Here is a 16,906-nt window from a genome sequence, read left to right as displayed (position 1 = left end):
CTTTTCAGTATTGGAGAGAATATACATTCTCCCAAAAGGAAGAGGTTGATCAGGGAGCAAAGTTATGGCGCAATCGTACCTTCTATGTGGGGGCAATTGAGTATATTTTGAGGTGGAGAATACCTCTTGAAATTGTTGATACCTTTCCGGAAGACCGGTTATCTAGCATAGTGTTGTGATCCCTTGAGTCTCTGAGGGAGTAGCTGTGGGCTCTAGTGGAAGTCCCCTACAATCTTCTATACAATGGGCTAGACAATACTCAGACTCCAGGAAAATAGAGCCTACTGACCAGTTGATAAACAGATTCTGTTGTCTCAACCATGGAAGCCTGAGAATGATTGGATGGTGAGCAGCCCTAATAATGTCCAAAGAAAGAATTTCCTGATGAGCAGAGATGGTCATTAGCAGAGGAATTGTCTGATGCTTAGTGGGCCCAGAAACTAGAGGACTACCATCCACGCTTTCCACAGGAATAGGCTCAGTCTTTGGTGAGCGCGGAATACCATGGATCTTGGCCCAATGATCATCTATAAAATTCCCGGCTGCACCACTGTCTATGAGAGTGGGAACGTCCTGAAGCTTGTGCCCATCAACTGTTAAGGAGATTTTTAGGATCAGCATATGTGTATCCCGAGGACGAAGACACAGGGAAGTATGTGTTCTGGTTGATGAACCTTGTTCTTGCAGCATTTCCCGAACCGTGGCTCCTCTCACGGCCGGGAACTGGTGTTTCTCGATCTCCTAGGTGGTGCAATTGGACACTCTTGTACGGAATGGATGTTCGCCCCACAATACATACAAAGTCCGAAAGTGCGCCTACGTGCCCGTTCTTCAGGGGATAGAAGACCGCTTGCTGCTGACCCCAATTGCATGGGTTCTTCTGTAGTATTCGCTCAACTTGCGTGGTGCTGAATAGATAACGGTCGAGAAATCCTCCCTTTCCTACGTTCACTCTAACGCTCCTTCAGACGGTAGTCAATCTGCATCACTAATGCGATAAATTCGGTGAGAGTGGTGGGCCTTGGTACTCTATACACTTCATCCTTAAGGGCTTCTGACAGACCTCTTTTGAAGATGGTCATCCGTGCCTCGTCAGACCAGGTGGTTTCACTAGCCATCTGTTTGAACCGAGTGATATAAGCCAGAATGTCTTGATTTCCCTGTTTTAAATCTAAGAGATGTTCTTGTGATGCTACTCTAATCTCCTGTCTCCCAAATATAGAACGAATGCTATTGAAAAACGCGGTGTGTGAGTCTAGGATTGGGTTATTGGTAGTGACCAACGGAGTTGCCCAGGCCAGAGCAGGTCCGGTCATCTGCGATATCATGTATCCTACCCTGTCTCTGTCAGTATGGAAGTAAGCTCCTTTAAATGTAAATTGAATCGCACATGAATCTATAAACTCTTTTACTTTATGTGGATTCCCGTCAAATTTTCCACCAGGCAGTGGGCCTGGCAAAACCTCTGAACAATGGGGAATGCGACTAACAGCCTGCTTGTTGTGCAGCTTGTTGTGCTGCCTGCTTTTGATTCTGCCTGAGAGAGGCATTTTCCTGTTTGAGCTGCTGTATCTCTGTAGTGAGTGACTGACCTGCAGCTATTAACTGCTGTATCTGCAGATCCATGTCGATAAGGACCTATGGTACAGCAGAGATCATCCAAGGTCTACTCAGCTCTGGTTGAAATGGGAAAAACCCTTCCACGGGCGTTGCTATCTGTTATGCTTGGATCACAATCAGAGCGAAATGTAGAAAAATTGATGACAACCCACCTGAGTGTAGCTCGATCTCTTTAGGTGACAGCTGTTTGTTGAGTAAAGGAATCTACCTGTAGTCCCTTCTGCGCCCCAGCCCAAGGCTTGGGTGCAGAGAGAAACCCAGGGAAACCCCAAAGGGAAAAAAACCCTGTGAAGAGCTGCTGGGGTACGTGGTTTCCTAGTGCAGTCTTCAGATGGAGAGGGTCGGTGATCCTAATCTCAGGAAATGAATCTTCAATGATTTAACCGGATCTGGAGTCTTCTGATATAGCACTACATAGAGAGCAATGGAGGTTATTGTTGATATAATGACCCCCGGCTCTCTTCCCACTCCCGAGAGATCTTGCTTACCTCTGAATCGTTGTAGTCGGAAGGTAAAGGATTTTAGGTTCAGCAGGAGAGAGAGTGAAGCCTGCACAGCTGGAGGAGTACAAAGAATAGAATGAGGAATGAGGATCAGGGCACCTATGTCTCCCCGAATATGCTTTTACCCAAAACTGCCCACTACCTGCGGACAAGAGGTACAAGAGCTGAGGCACTCATGCCTCTCTGATCACAGGGATCTGCAGGGTGACAGAATGCGTCGGGGTCGTTCCTAGTGAAAGTGGATGGAAGATAGTGACATGTTAGTACGTCTCTGCAGGCCTGCGGGAAGGAATATTCCGTGGGCAAAATAAGAAGGAGGAGTTATTAAAGGTAAACACACCACGACGGATGTGAACAGCTCGCCGTGGAAGCAGAGAGTGAAGATACCGCGTCGAGATTGTTCCGCGGTTGACATGAACCACTCGCCGTGAAAAAGGAGAGTGAAGGCAGCGTTCTTAGATAAGAGCAGGCAGGGTTGGAGTTTACGGAGTCGGCGCTTCCAGAACACTAGGTACGTGGGGCAAGAGGCTGGACTAAGGAGGTTAGGATTAAAGGTATGCAATTTCTGCACGTTTAAGAATATAGAGAGAGATCTACTCCAAACGACCTTGCAAAGTGTGCCAGCACTCCTATGAGAGTAGCGACGCAAGGTGCTGTTGCTCTTCCTTCCGGATATGCTGCACTGGAAGGGGGAGTGGCCTCCTGGGACAGACCCATTGCGCGGTCAGCTAGACCGGAACTAGGAATATCGTGCGCCTCCATCTTGAAGGGTGCCATGCCCTGCATCGGAGGAGCCAATGATACATGCATTACACCAGTTTAGTCCATTATAGTGCTTTCTAGGATTTGTCTCTCTGGATTTATAATGGGGAATCTAGGACTACAAGTCCCAGAATTCAAAGGAAGAAACAGTTCTGGGCAATGCCATTGTACAGAGCACATTATGCCATGCGACTTTGAATGTTTAAAGGCAAACTAAATAGGAAAACTAAGAAATATCACCCAAACAGGAAATTATCCCATAGATACTAAAACATGTTATAAACGCACACATTTGTAAAGTTTGTTATCAAGTTTGACTGCCGCTTTTTAAGTTGGCCATGCCCCTTTAGTCCACTCCCAGCACTATATGCCACACTTCCTTGTTAGAGCCCTCCCCTCAATTTCTCAACCCAGTTTAAGCAATGGGTGCATGGTTACTTAAAAATCAGTAGCCTACTACCTAAACTGTAGGGTGGGAAGTATGACATTGCTGCCATCATCTCATCTCTCCTTCTTTAGTGAGGGAAATGCATACATGCCAACCCTTCCGATTTAAACTAATGGCGAGTTCCCATGTGTGTACAAATGTCTAGTATAAAAGACAGATACTACAAAACTAAGCTGGGGCTGAGGTGTGAGAAAGCACTATCCTCAGTCTTAGGGTGGCAAAACAAAACAAGAGAGAGCAAAACCCTGCATTGAACTAAGGTCCGAGAGTGATATGAATTATCCGTAAGGTGAGGTAGCTGCAATGAAAACCTCATCAAAATGATGTTCATATTTAATCAAAACATCTTTCCACGTCAACAGGATGTATGCCTACAATCATGGAACACATTTCAATGCATACAAGCTGTTGTAATACAAAAATCAAATCAAAAACACCATGGCCCTGATTCACAGAATGTATTCCTATGGGATTGCGCCATTATGAAACACTTCCATGAATCAGGCCCCACATGTGTATTAAACAAAAAGTATGAACAAATCAACACAATCATGCAGATTCAGAGTATGTTATTGAATTACATTCGTTTGTAACATACTTTACAAAGCACATACATTGAGAATCTGCAGTTAAATATGTGCAGAAAGTGTGGTGAGTGCCCACTGTTTGTCAATTTAACATTAGCATTAGTCTATCTGCGGGTCTACGTCCAAAGAACAAGAAGTTAGAAGCAATTATACAATAATGCCTGTCCTTGTCGAATAACAGAGTGATGGGATCTTGTGGTAGACGCCTTGTGTAGAGAGGATAGCCTGACTGTGAATTAGTGATAGACGTTTCGGCTGGTGTCTTAAATTCAGCGACCAAAGCCTTCTTCAGGATCCATAACAATTGCTTAAACGGGGAACCTGCATCACCAGCACCACTTCTTCAAAAATCGCCACCCAAACTTGTGCATCACTGCAGACGAGCGAATATTAAAGCCTGCAAAGGAAAACCCTATATTTGCACAATTTCGGCTGAAAAAGCAAAAATGAGCCCATCACCACCATTAAGGTACATGAGGTACCTAGTAGCTCCAAGATGGCCAACCGCGACATGCCTGCAGCCCCCTCTGCCTAACCAGGCCACCAGCAGCCTGCCAATTGTCTATTCGGCCTATTTCAATCCCCATTGGCCCCCTCCAAGGCCTACGGGAGACAAGGCCATCACCTGTTTTGCACCTGTTTTTGCCGTGTCTGCCATCTGCCAGCCCCCCTGGCTTGCGCACCAGACCCTAGCAAAGGTAACATTGCAACTCCATACCAGCCGCCGCTCTACTATCACTGGCTGACTACCATTGCTACTCGTGCCTCCAAGAGTTAACACCCTTGTTATCATCTAACTGAATTTTGTCAACTGTACCTTACGCTCTACATGCGGGCGCTCGCCTACTTTCAAGCTATTACTTCTTCCACTCTATGAAAATACTGCACCTAGCCCAGTCTATGAATGTTAAACCTAGATAGACCCTGATACACTAGTGCCTCACACTTGCCTGCACAGTGTTTTTAGCCCAATTTGTGATTCTCAAATCTAGACAGACCCTGTTGTCATATTGGTTATCATTGGTCTGCACAGTGTTTTTAGCCCAATTTGTGATTCTCAAATCTAGACAGACCCTGTTGTCATGTTGATTATCATTTGCCTGCACAGTTTTTTTAGCCCAATTTGTGATTCTCAAATCTAGACAGACCCTGTTGTCATATTGATTATCATTTGCCTGCACAGTGTTTTTAGCCCAACCTGTGGTTCTCAAATCTAGACAGACCCTGTTGTCATATTGGTTATCATTTGCCTGAACAGTGTTTTTAGCCCAACCTGTGATTCTCAAATCTAGACAGACCCTGTTGTCATATTGGTTATCATTTGCCTGCACGGTGTTTTTAGCCCAATTTGTGATTCTCAAATCTAGGCAGACCCTGTTGTCATATTATTAGTACCCAGCTATCCCACTCTTGACAACGACTCCGGCTGAATAACTACCGCGGCCACCCAAGATGCACCTAGCAGTTGCTTGCCTTGCTATCTGACTCCCACTTATACCTACAGAATGTACCTACAAGGCCTCTTCTCAGCACTTCTGAGAGTATTTCTCCACGTCATCCACCTGTCCAGCCACCCCAGCCTTACCTCTAGCTATGCCTCCATAGGAACCACTTCTCCACTCACGATGCACCTCTCTATACCATGTAGCCTCACTGCCAGAAACTCCAAATTACGTGCCAGACTACCCAAAATATATGAGCCCCGATCCAGAGACTCTAACCAGTCCAAATTGACCAACCGGACCCTACCCATGCTTCCGATCCCCCCCACCAACCGTCCCTTGGACACACCCAAGCAATGCCAAACTAACACCAAGCATAAGGTTCACAACTTAACCACCACAACCACCCGTACTAAATCTATCACCCCTCTCATACGAGGCGCCTTAATTAAGGCACGATCAGTAGTAGCCCATGCCACAGATATAGCAGACCTCATTCTAGCAGAAGAACTAGACTTCCTAGCCATTACCGAGTCCTGTCTCCATTCAGCTGCTGGACCTGCTCTCTCACTAGCCGTCCCTGACGACTACACTATCCTCTGAGCGGACAGAACAGAATCCAGAGGTGGAGGCCTGCCAAAACACACCTCAACATCAGACTTGACACCACCAATCACCTCCCATCATGCACATCTCTCACAGCTAAACTTCCTACCGCCAACTCCCAAACTATAACCATCCACTTACTCTACTGACCCCCTGGCCCGCCTGGTTCCTTTGAGGAAGACTTCACCACCGGCATCACTAATAACCTAAAAAACTCCTCCTGGACTGGGTATCTGACCACAACTGTGTGGCCTCCATCACAGCTAACACCCCCCAATCATGGTCCGACCACCATCTCCTCGCCTTCAACCTGGAAGCTGCTAGCCCTATTACTAACAACCTTCTAGCCACAGCTATCCCTACGAGAAGCAAGAAAAACATCACAGCTGAAAAACTCATCCCTCTTATCCTCCCAACCTTGAACCAACTCCCAGCCACCTCCAACCCCCACTACCTCGTACAAAGCTACAACAATAGCATGTGCTCAGCCTTAGACTCTATCGCACCCGTAAAACTGAGAAAGTGTAAGCCGAAAAAACACTTGAACACATGGTTCTCTACTCATTTAAAAGCCCTCAGATCTGAGAAACTCATAAAGGAACAAGCCTGGAGACAACCACCAACAGACACCAACAAGCAGACCCTGAACAACATAGTCTCTACTTACAAAAAGGAAATCATCACCGCTAAACAGGAATCATACAATCAGAGAATATCACAAGCCAAATCTAGTACTAAGGAACTGTTTACTACCATCAAAGAGCTGGAAACACCCGTCCTAGTCCCATACACATGTGTGACAGATAAACAATGGTGTGCCAGTGTCCAAAAGGCCCTGTCTAGTAAAGTAGCAGGCCTCCAAATCAAAATCTCTAACAAGAAAGAATCACTAACCAAGTCTACCAACTTCACTAACACCCCCACACACCCAACACCTCACCCCACGCCCCAGAACCTGATACCTAACCAACTCTCCCGCTTCAGCTTTTCCAAAGTCTCCACGTTAGAAGTGGAAAAAATAATTCTCAGCCTCAAACCATCAAACTGTCAAGGCGACCCTTGCCCCTGTCAAATCATCAAAGACGCATCTAGAGACCTCTCACCATTCATCACCAAACTTATTAATGCCTCCTTCTCTTCGGGTACCATCCCCAATAACCTTAAAGAATCTTGGGTCCTCCCCTACACAAAAAACCCACCCTAGACCCGACGATCCCCACTAATTACAGACCCATTACCACCGTCCCCTTCTTGCTCAAAAATTAAATAAGACAGCCTATCAACAAATACAAAAATACCTTGAGCAAAACCACCACCTGGGAATCTGGCAATCAGGCTTTAGACCGCAACATGGGACAGAGACAGCTCTCATTGACCTTAAGGCCCAAATCGACACTCTGAGAGACAATGGGAAAAACGGCTCTGTTGCTCCTTCTAGACCTCTCCGCAGCATTCGATCTAGTTGATCACAAAATTCTTTGTGACCACCTAAACTCGGCTGCCCACTTCTCCCAAAAAGCCATCGGCTGGATTGAGTCATTCCTGAGCAACAGATCCATGCGTGTCTTTTCCACCTTAGCTTACGCTGACCCCATACCCATCACAAGTGGGGTCCCCCAGGGATCATGTGTCTCCCCTACCCTTTACAACGTGTTCACAAAGCCCCTGTTTGATGATCTTGACGGTCTGGGTATCCCCTACACTAATTACGCTGATGATACCCAGATACTCATCCCATTGATGGGAGATTACAACAAGGATTTGGACTTGCTGAACAGGGAGTACCTCATCATCCAGGCATGGATGGACTCCCACAGTCTATGCCTGAATGATGACAAGGCTGAACTCATCATCCTCGGATCCACCCCAATCTAAACAAACTGGACCACAACTATTCGAGCTTCACTATAGACGGCAACCCCATCAAGGTAGCAAAAGTAGTGAAAACCCTAGGAATCTACCTAGACTCCGCCCTTAACTTCCACAAACAGGATAGCTCTATGGCCTCTTCCACAGCCTACACATGTAGGCTTATAAGAGCAGCCAAACCTTTCCTATCCACTCAGAATTGCATTACCCTAGCCAGAGCCCTTGTTTTATCCAAACTCGACTATTGTAATGCCCTTTATGTTGGAGCCAACAAACAGATTACTAACAAAATCCAGACCCTGCAAAATAATGCAGCGCTTAGCATCCCCAAGAGAGCAAACATCTCCAACATCAGGAGATCTCATAACTGGCTCACCACCACCGACAAAATCTGGCTCAAAGTCGCCTCCTTAGCACACAAATGCCCCAATAATGCAGCCCCCCGCTACTTAGCTGACAGAATAAAAAGATACTCCCCTAACAGGCCCACCAGAACCTCCAATGCTAATTTGCTTACAGTTCCCAGGTTCAATCGATCCAAAATGGGCGGGAACAGCTTCCAGGTGAAAGCAGCCCAACACTGGAACTCCCTGCCACTCGCTCTAAGGACACCCCAAACCTACCCCCTCTTTAGACGTAACTACATTCAGTGGTTAAAGAATAACGACCAATAACTGATCTGCCTCTGCATTTTATGCTTCTATGTAAATATGTATATTTGTAAACTGCATATCATTGTATCTATCGCAACTGAATTAACCTATGCATATCCTGTAAACTACTGTACAGCATTGTAACCAAGCTGAGGATAACCTTACTGCTCCTGCGCCCTCATAACTTTGGGTCTGGCACGCAATATAAATGAATAAACTAAACTAAACTTAGACACTAGTGAATATGTGTGTACCTCAGTGTAGGCATCTAATCAAGATTAAAATGTACAATATAAAGTAGCGCAAGCGGATCGGAGGGCAAATGCCCTACACATTGGAACATAACAGCATAACAGCTTAAAAACAAGAGCACAGGCAGTCAGGGGACTCACCTGAAAGGAGTGCCCTAATGTTCTGCAAGTGAGAGAGAGTCCAGAGTGAAGGTCGAGGTTTGTTCAAAGTGTGTAATTGCAACGGTAAGAGGCAAAAGGAAACGGTCTCAGATGGACAATGACACATATAATTCCCCCAGCCTGTTAGAGCCCAGTGCGCTAAACACCTGGCCTGTGGGCCAAAGATTGGCGGGAAGGCAAGGGGGGGAGAGAGAATGAAACAAAATAACTCACCCTCCCGATTTAGACAGGAGACCCCCGACCTTTGCATCAAAAATGTTGCTATTTTGGGTTTTTCCATCCTAAAATAATTCTAACCCTAATGAAATCCAATGGGAAATAATGAGAAGTTCCGTTCTCCCACTTCCTGTGACAAAATCTCGCTCCCAGGTGCTCTGAAACGTTGGCATGAATGGACAATGTACTCGACAAAGCAAAGAGGTGCTGGGAATGTTGGCTCCAGTCCCAGGAGACAGGCGACAGACATTACATTAGCCCTTTTCTCTATTCAGAGGTCACTGGGTGATTAACTTGAGAGTCAGGAAGGACCAGGATATCCACATACCCACAATCCTATGCGGAATGTTCATATATACAATATATACAATAATGATAGCAGAAGCTTTATATTCCTGTAAAACAATACATGGAGAGGCACTCTGAAGAGGACAAACTGAATATTACTAGTTTCTTTATTTCAAATCCTGCACTGGTTTGACACTGTAATTCTCAGTCCTCGCAGAGAGATAATACATTCTACACCATCAGTCGCTTCAGGAGCTTTTCTCTGTACAGAGGTCGCCGGGTCAGGGAAGAGCTCACTCTGGTCAGGGGTCAATGAACTGGAGCTTGAGAATACCTCAGTGCGGAAACAGCAAAAAGCAGCCACTGCTCAGAGCAGCTCAGTGAGTAGAAGGCAATACAGCAGTGCACCCAGATATCCACATACCCACAATCCTTTGCGGAAATATGCATAGACAAAACCTTTACAATGATAGCAGAAGCTGTATATTTGTGTAAAACAGTACATGGAGTCGTACCTTGAAGATCACAAACTAAATTTAACTCGTTTATTTTAAATCCTGTACTGATCCGACACTATCATGTTCAGCGTTGAGGTGTTAAAAAGTGCGCGCGTGGACGATTGTGGAGTTGTTTTGCAAAGGATGGAAGTGAACCTACAGTTCACCGTGATGCCCCGCATCAGCTCAAACCTTTCCTTGATACAGCTTGTGAGGCCTCTTCCGCGTTCAGAGACCTGCCAAAAATTGGGTTTAGAGCCTGCGGTCACTGCCACACAGAGTGCAGTAACATGCCGGCTGCAGAATAACGCGAAGCATGCACAAACGGCGGTGTTATGTAATATCGAGGTATATCTGTACCTTGGAAGAATAGAGTGCGGGCAGATTTATTTAAAATAAAGTAGGCTTAATTTCCATATGCTATTCGTGCAGTGACTGTATGCATTGAATTAAATTCATATAAAGCGTATCTCTGATTGTGCAACAAGTTGGTATATGCAGATTACAATGGATTATGGGCAAGCGGATATCCGTGAGGGGTAGAATGTCCATGAGCTGAACTGTTCAGAGCAGTAGCTGGATTCAGTGCAGAGTTTGTGCTTTTGTCACTTGTCCTAATACAAAAACGCATATACTTGAAAGCATGTTTCACACGTTGGCAGTGAAATGTATTTACTTCTCATCTTCCTTGTCACAGTACTTACACCTGCCTTCCCCTCAACTATGTAAGATCAGTCCTTATCTATTTTATTTATTTTTTTAATAAACTTTATCGTGCATTTGGTTAAAGAAAACCTTAAAAACGACTTTATATCAAACAACACATAAAATTGTATTTTATATATTCATGCATTTTATAAAATAATGTAATATCACATTTTTGTAAGATATAATATATTCAAATAAAATTCCTATTACTATTAGTGAATACAATTCAAGTTTCAATTCATGTAAATTGCTCTAATCTAAAACTAATTACACTAGACAACTGGCTGGCTAAAACAATTTACTTTGACTCAAGTAAGTGGATTAAAAAACGTATTCCATAGAAATTTGGAGCTGCAGTAATCACAATAGATTACGTGCAGTAAAGTCTATTCCAATCTTGATAAATTTGTATGCATTCCATACAATCCACAAAATTCCCATATGCCTTAACATGAGCATTCAACCTTGTGCAGCATGGCAAAACCTGCCTGTCAGTTTCGGCCTTCCTTGTTATTGATATTTGTGCACATTAGTGTCTCGAGAGTGACCATTTTCCTCTTATGGGACGCTTGAATCGACGGGCTGTGTCTGCCGGCACCAGACTTTCTGGTCACCTAAGTGTTCATTCAAGTAGAACCCTGATCACTTGGAGCTACCAGAATATAGTGAAGTTCTGATGGTCGAGTGGTAGGTATTGTTGTAGGCGTATTCAGCCAGTGGCAAAAGATCTTTCCAATCGTCTTGTGCAGCGCTTACATAACTGCAGAGATATCCCTCAAGGGTTTGATTTAATCTCTCAGTCTCGCCATTTGATTGAGGATGATATCCCGAGCTCAGTGCTCGCGATATACCCAGAATGTGGTAGACCTGTTTCCAATACCGTGAGGTTTATTGCGATCCTCGGTCGCAAATAATTGTTTCAGGGAGACCAGGAGAGAGCACATCTCCCCCATCAGAATTTCTTGCAAATGGCTCTGCATTCAACAAACAATTGAGCTAAAAACACTTTGCCTTACTTACAAAGCCTTAAACCACCTAGCCCCCCCATATCTCACCAACAAACTGTCTTTGAAGCCGAACAATAGAATCACTAGATCTGCTAACACTCTCTGCCTCACTGTGCCTAGATTCACCTCTAAAAGAGCTGGCGGCTCAAGTTTCACGGTCCTCGCCCCTCAACTTTGGAACTCCCTGCCGTTGAATACCAAATCGGCCGCCTCATTCCATCTGTTCAGGAAGGTAGTCATTGGGTGGCTATTAGACAAAACCAAAACCAATCCAAAGCCCAACTAAGACCATGACTACGGTATATTTTGTACATACTACTCAAATGTTCTAATTGTATGCTCTAAATATCGCCGATTGTATAGCCTGTACATCATTTCTACATAGTGTATATCTGCATAATTTTTATATTGTGTACCTCTGTAACCTGTCTTTAAGTGCCCTTTTACTCCAGGGTGTGGTGTGCTATATAAGTAAAATAAACAAACAAACAAACATGTAGAGAAAACACATGAGTTATGAAGATTCGAGCCTTTTGAGCAGCGGTAGGGAGCCATAAAAGAGAAACAAAGTGTGCCATCTGATCTAGGTAATTCAACCACGAAGTCTGTGTATATGATCTGCCATGGACGAGAAGGGAGTGGCATCTTTATCAGTTTCCCCAAAGGGGAATGACGAGGAGACTTGGTTTGAAGACACATTGGGCATGATTCCACGTGTTCTCGGGTGTCCTTCTTTAAACTTGGCCACCAGAAGTATCGAGAGACACATCTTGAGTTGTGGCGGTTCCTCTGTGTCTGGCAGTTTTAGAATGGTGGCACATCCCCAACACTTCCTTTTGAAGGGACCTTGTTGGTAGCTCTATGACCCAAAAAGTAACATCCTTCCGTAAAGGTTAATGCAGACCTCGCCCATTTTGGTAATGGATATTTTCGGGCTGTCTCAGATTGTGATCTTAGTCGTGTTAAGAAATCTGAAGGAGTTTGAAGTCCCAATGCCAAACGTGGAAAGATGGGTTCTGTTCGGAATTGGTCCGAAGGAATCAGTTCTTTACGGGAAAAAGCATCTGCTCTCAGATTACTCCTTCCCAGTATGAAGGAGAAATGAATTCGGAAAGGTGAAACAAAATGTGCCCTGTCTACTGTTGCATGTTTGGGCATATTGAAAGATCCTAAGATTTTGATGGTCTGTCGGTACCTCCACTGGAAATCTTGCCCCGAGCAGAACGTGTCGCCATTCTTCAAAAGCTCTCTTTATAGCCAGAAGCTCCTTTTCCAGAACAGTGTAGTTTAGTTCAGCTGTGGAAAGGGTCTTAGACAGATATGCTATTGGGCGTTATTGAGCCTGGCCATCTAACTGTAACAATACAGCCCCTGCGGCATACTGTGAGGCGTCTGTCTCCACAATAAACTGACAGTTCTGCTCTAGGGTCTTCAATATGGGAGCAGATGTAAAACATCTTTTAAGTTTATCAAACTTGTGTCTCTGGTCCCCATTGGAATTACTTGCCCTTCTTAAGTAGATTGGTCAACGGTTAGGTCAAGGAAGAGAAGTTCGGTATACATTTTCGGTAGAAATTAGCGAATCCTACAAACCTTTGGATGTCTTTCCGTGAAGTAGGAATAGGCCATTCTCTTACTGCTGATTTCTTCTCTGGATCCATTTCGATTCCCTCGGCAGATAGCACATATCCCAAATATGCCACCTAGGTTGATGGAAGGAGCATTTTTCCAATTTACAGTAAAGATGATTCTGTTGGAGTCTCCTTAGAACTTCACTGAGGTGCCGATAATGCTCCTGTAATGAGAGTGAAAACACTAGTACATCATCTAGATAGATGATCACATTATGTAGTAGAAGGTCTGCAAACTGATGGTCCATGAACCTTTGAAACACTGCTGGAGCATTTGAAAGAACGAAGGGCATGACTCGATATTGGAAATGGCCAAATGGGGTTCTGAAGGCTGTCTTCCACTCGTCACCTTGTTTGATTCTAATTAAATGATAGACTCCCTTTAGGTCCAGTTTGGTATAAACCTTAGCTCCTTTTACCGCCTCTAAGATATCTGGAATAAGAGGCATTGGGTATTTGCCCGGGACAGTGATCTTGTTCAATCCCCTAAAATCAATGCAAGGACGTAATTCGGCCGTGTTCTTCTTAGGGATGAAAAATAAGGAAGCAGCAGCTGGAGATGTGGATTCCGTTATGAGACCATTCTTAATGTTAGTCTTCAGGTAGTCCCGAAGTACCTCCTTTTCAGTATTGGAGAGAATATACATTCTCCCAAAAGGAAGAGGTTGATCAGGGAGCAAAGTTATGGCGCAATCGTACCTTCTATGTGGGGGCAATTGAGTATATTTTGAGGTGGAGAATACCTCTTGAAATTGTTGATACCTTTCCGGAAGACCGGTTATCTAGCATAGTGTTGTGATCCCTTGAGTCTCTGAGGGAGTAGCTGTGGGCTCTAGTGGAAGTCCCCTACAATCTTCTATACAATGGGCTAGACAATACTCAGACTCCAGGAAAATAGAGCCTACTGACCAGTTGATAAACAGATTCTGTTGTCTCAACCATGGAAGCCTGAGAATGATTGGATGGTGAGCAGCCCTAATAATGTCCAAAGAAAGAATTTCCTGATGAGCAGAGATGGTCATTAGCAGAGGAATTGTCTGATGCTTAGTGGGCCCAGAAACTAGAGGACTACCATCCACGCTTTCCACAGGAATAGGCTCAGTCTTTGGTGAGCGCGGAATACCATGGATCTTGGCCCAATGATCATCTATAAAATTCCCGGCTGCACCACTGTCTATGAGAGTGGGAACGTCCTGAAGCTTGTGCCCATCAACTGTTAAGGAGATTTTTAGGATCAGCATATGTGTATCCCGAGGACGAAGACACAGGGAAGTATGTGTTCTGGTTGATGAACCTTGTTCTTGCAGCATTTCCCGAACCGTGGCTCCTCTCACGGCCGGGAACTGGTGTTTCTCGATCTCCTAGGTGGTGCAATTGGACACTCTTGTACGGAATGGATGTTCGCCCCACAATACATACAAAGTCCGAAAGTGCGCCTACGTGCCCGTTCTTCAGGGGATAGAAGACCGCTTGCTGCTGACCCCAATTGCATGGGTTCTTCTGTAGTATTCGCTCAACTTGCGTGGTGCTGAATAGATAACGGTCGAGAAATCCTCCCTTTCCTACGTTCACTCTAACGCTCCTTCAGACGGTAGTCAATCTGCATCACTAATGCGATAAATTCGGTGAGAGTGGTGGGCCTTGGTACTCTATACACTTCATCCTTAAGGGCTTCTGACAGACCTCTTTTGAAGATGGTCATCCGTGCCTCGTCAGACCAGGTGGTTTCACTAGCCATCTGTTTGAACCGAGTGATATAAGCCAGAATGTCTTGATTTCCCTGTTTTAAATCTAAGAGATGTTCTTGTGATGCTACTCTAATCTCCTGTCTCCCAAATATAGAACGAATGCTATTGAAAAACGCGGTGTGTGAGTCTAGGATTGGGTTATTGGTAGTGACCAACGGAGTTGCCCAGGCCAGAGCAGGTCCGGTCATCTGCGATATCATGTATCCTACCCTGTCTCTGTCAGTATGGAAGTAAGCTCCTTTAAATGTAAATTGAATCGCACATGAATCTATAAACTCTTTTACTTTATGTGGATTCCCGTCAAATTTTCCACCAGGCAGTGGGCCTGGCAAAACCTCTGAACAATGGGGAATGCGACTAACAGCCTGCTTGTTGTGCAGCTTGTTGTGCTGCCTGCTTTTGATTCTGCCTGAGAGAGGCATTTTCCTGTTTGAGCTGCTGTATCTCTGTAGTGAGTGACTGACCTGCAGCTATTAACTGCTGTATCTGCAGATCCATGTCGATAAGGACCTATGGTACAGCAGAGATCATCCAAGGTCTACTCAGCTCTGGTTGAAATGGGAAAAACCCTTCCACGGGCGTTGCTATCTGTTATGCTTGGATCACAATCAGAGCGAAATGTAGAAAAATTGATGACAACCCACCTGAGTGTAGCTCGATCTCTTTAGGTGACAGCTGTTTGTTGAGTAAAGGAATCTACCTGTAGTCCCTTCTGCGCCCCAGCCCAAGGCTTGGGTGCAGAGAGAAACCCAGGGAAACCCCAAAGGGAAAAAAACCCTGTGAAGAGCTGCTGGGGTACGTGGTTTCCTAGTGCAGTCTTCAGATGGAGAGGGTCGGTGATCCTAATCTCAGGAAATGAATCTTCAATGATTTAACCGGATCTGGAGTCTTCTGATATAGCACTACATAGAGAGCAATGGAGGTTATTGTTGATATAATGACCCCCGGCTCTCTTCCCACTCCCGAGAGATCTTGCTTACCTCTGAATCGTTGTAGTCGGAAGGTAAAGGATTTTAGGTTCAGCAGGAGAGAGAGTGAAGCCTGCACAGCTGGAGGAGTACAAAGAATAGAATGAGGAATGAGGATCAGGGCACCTATGTCTCCCCGAATATGCTTTTACCCAAAACTGCCCACTACCTGCGGACAAGAGGTACAAGAGCTGAGGCACTCATGCCTCTCTGATCACAGGGATCTGCAGGGTGACAGAATGCGTCGGGGTCGTTCCTAGTGAAAGTGGATGGAAGATAGTGACATGTTAGTACGTCTCTGCAGGCCTGCGGGAAGGAATATTCCGTGGGCAAAATAAGAAGGAGGAGTTATTAAAGGTAAACACACCACGACGGATGTGAACAGCTCGCCGTGGAAGCAGAGAGTGAAGATACCGCGTCGAGATTGTTCCGCGGTTGACATGAACCACTCGCCGTGAAAAAGGAGAGTGAAGGCAGCGTTCTTAGATAAGAGCAGGCAGGGTTGGAGTTTACGGAGTCGGCGCTTCCAGAACACTAGGTACGTGGGGCAAGAGGCTGGACTAAGGAGGTTAGGATTAAAGGTATGCAATTTCTGCACGTTTAAGAATATAGAGAGAGATCTACTCCAAACGAACTTGCAAAGTGTGCCAGCACTCCTATGAGAGTAGCGACGCAAGGTGCTGTTGCTCTTCCTTCCGGATATGCTGCACTGGAAGGGGGAGTGGCCTCCTGGGACAGACCCATTGCGCGGTCAGCTAGACCGGAACTAGGAATATCGTGCGCCTCCATCTTGAAGGGTGCCATGCCCTGCATCGGAGGAGCCAATGATACATGCATTACACCAGTTTAGTCCATTATAGTGCTTTCTAGGATTTGTCTCTCTGGATTTATAATGGGGAATCTAGGACTACAAGTCCCAGAATTCAAAGGAAGAAACAGT

Source organism: Ambystoma mexicanum, chromosome 1q (genome assembly GCF_040938575.1).
Source record: "Ambystoma mexicanum isolate Mex_15411 chromosome 1q, UKY_AmexF1_1, whole genome shotgun sequence".
NCBI lineage: Eukaryota > Metazoa > Chordata > Amphibia > Caudata > Ambystomatidae > Ambystoma > Ambystoma mexicanum.
The sequence above is the reverse complement of the archived record's forward strand: the minus strand, read 5'-3'. Positions refer to the sequence as shown.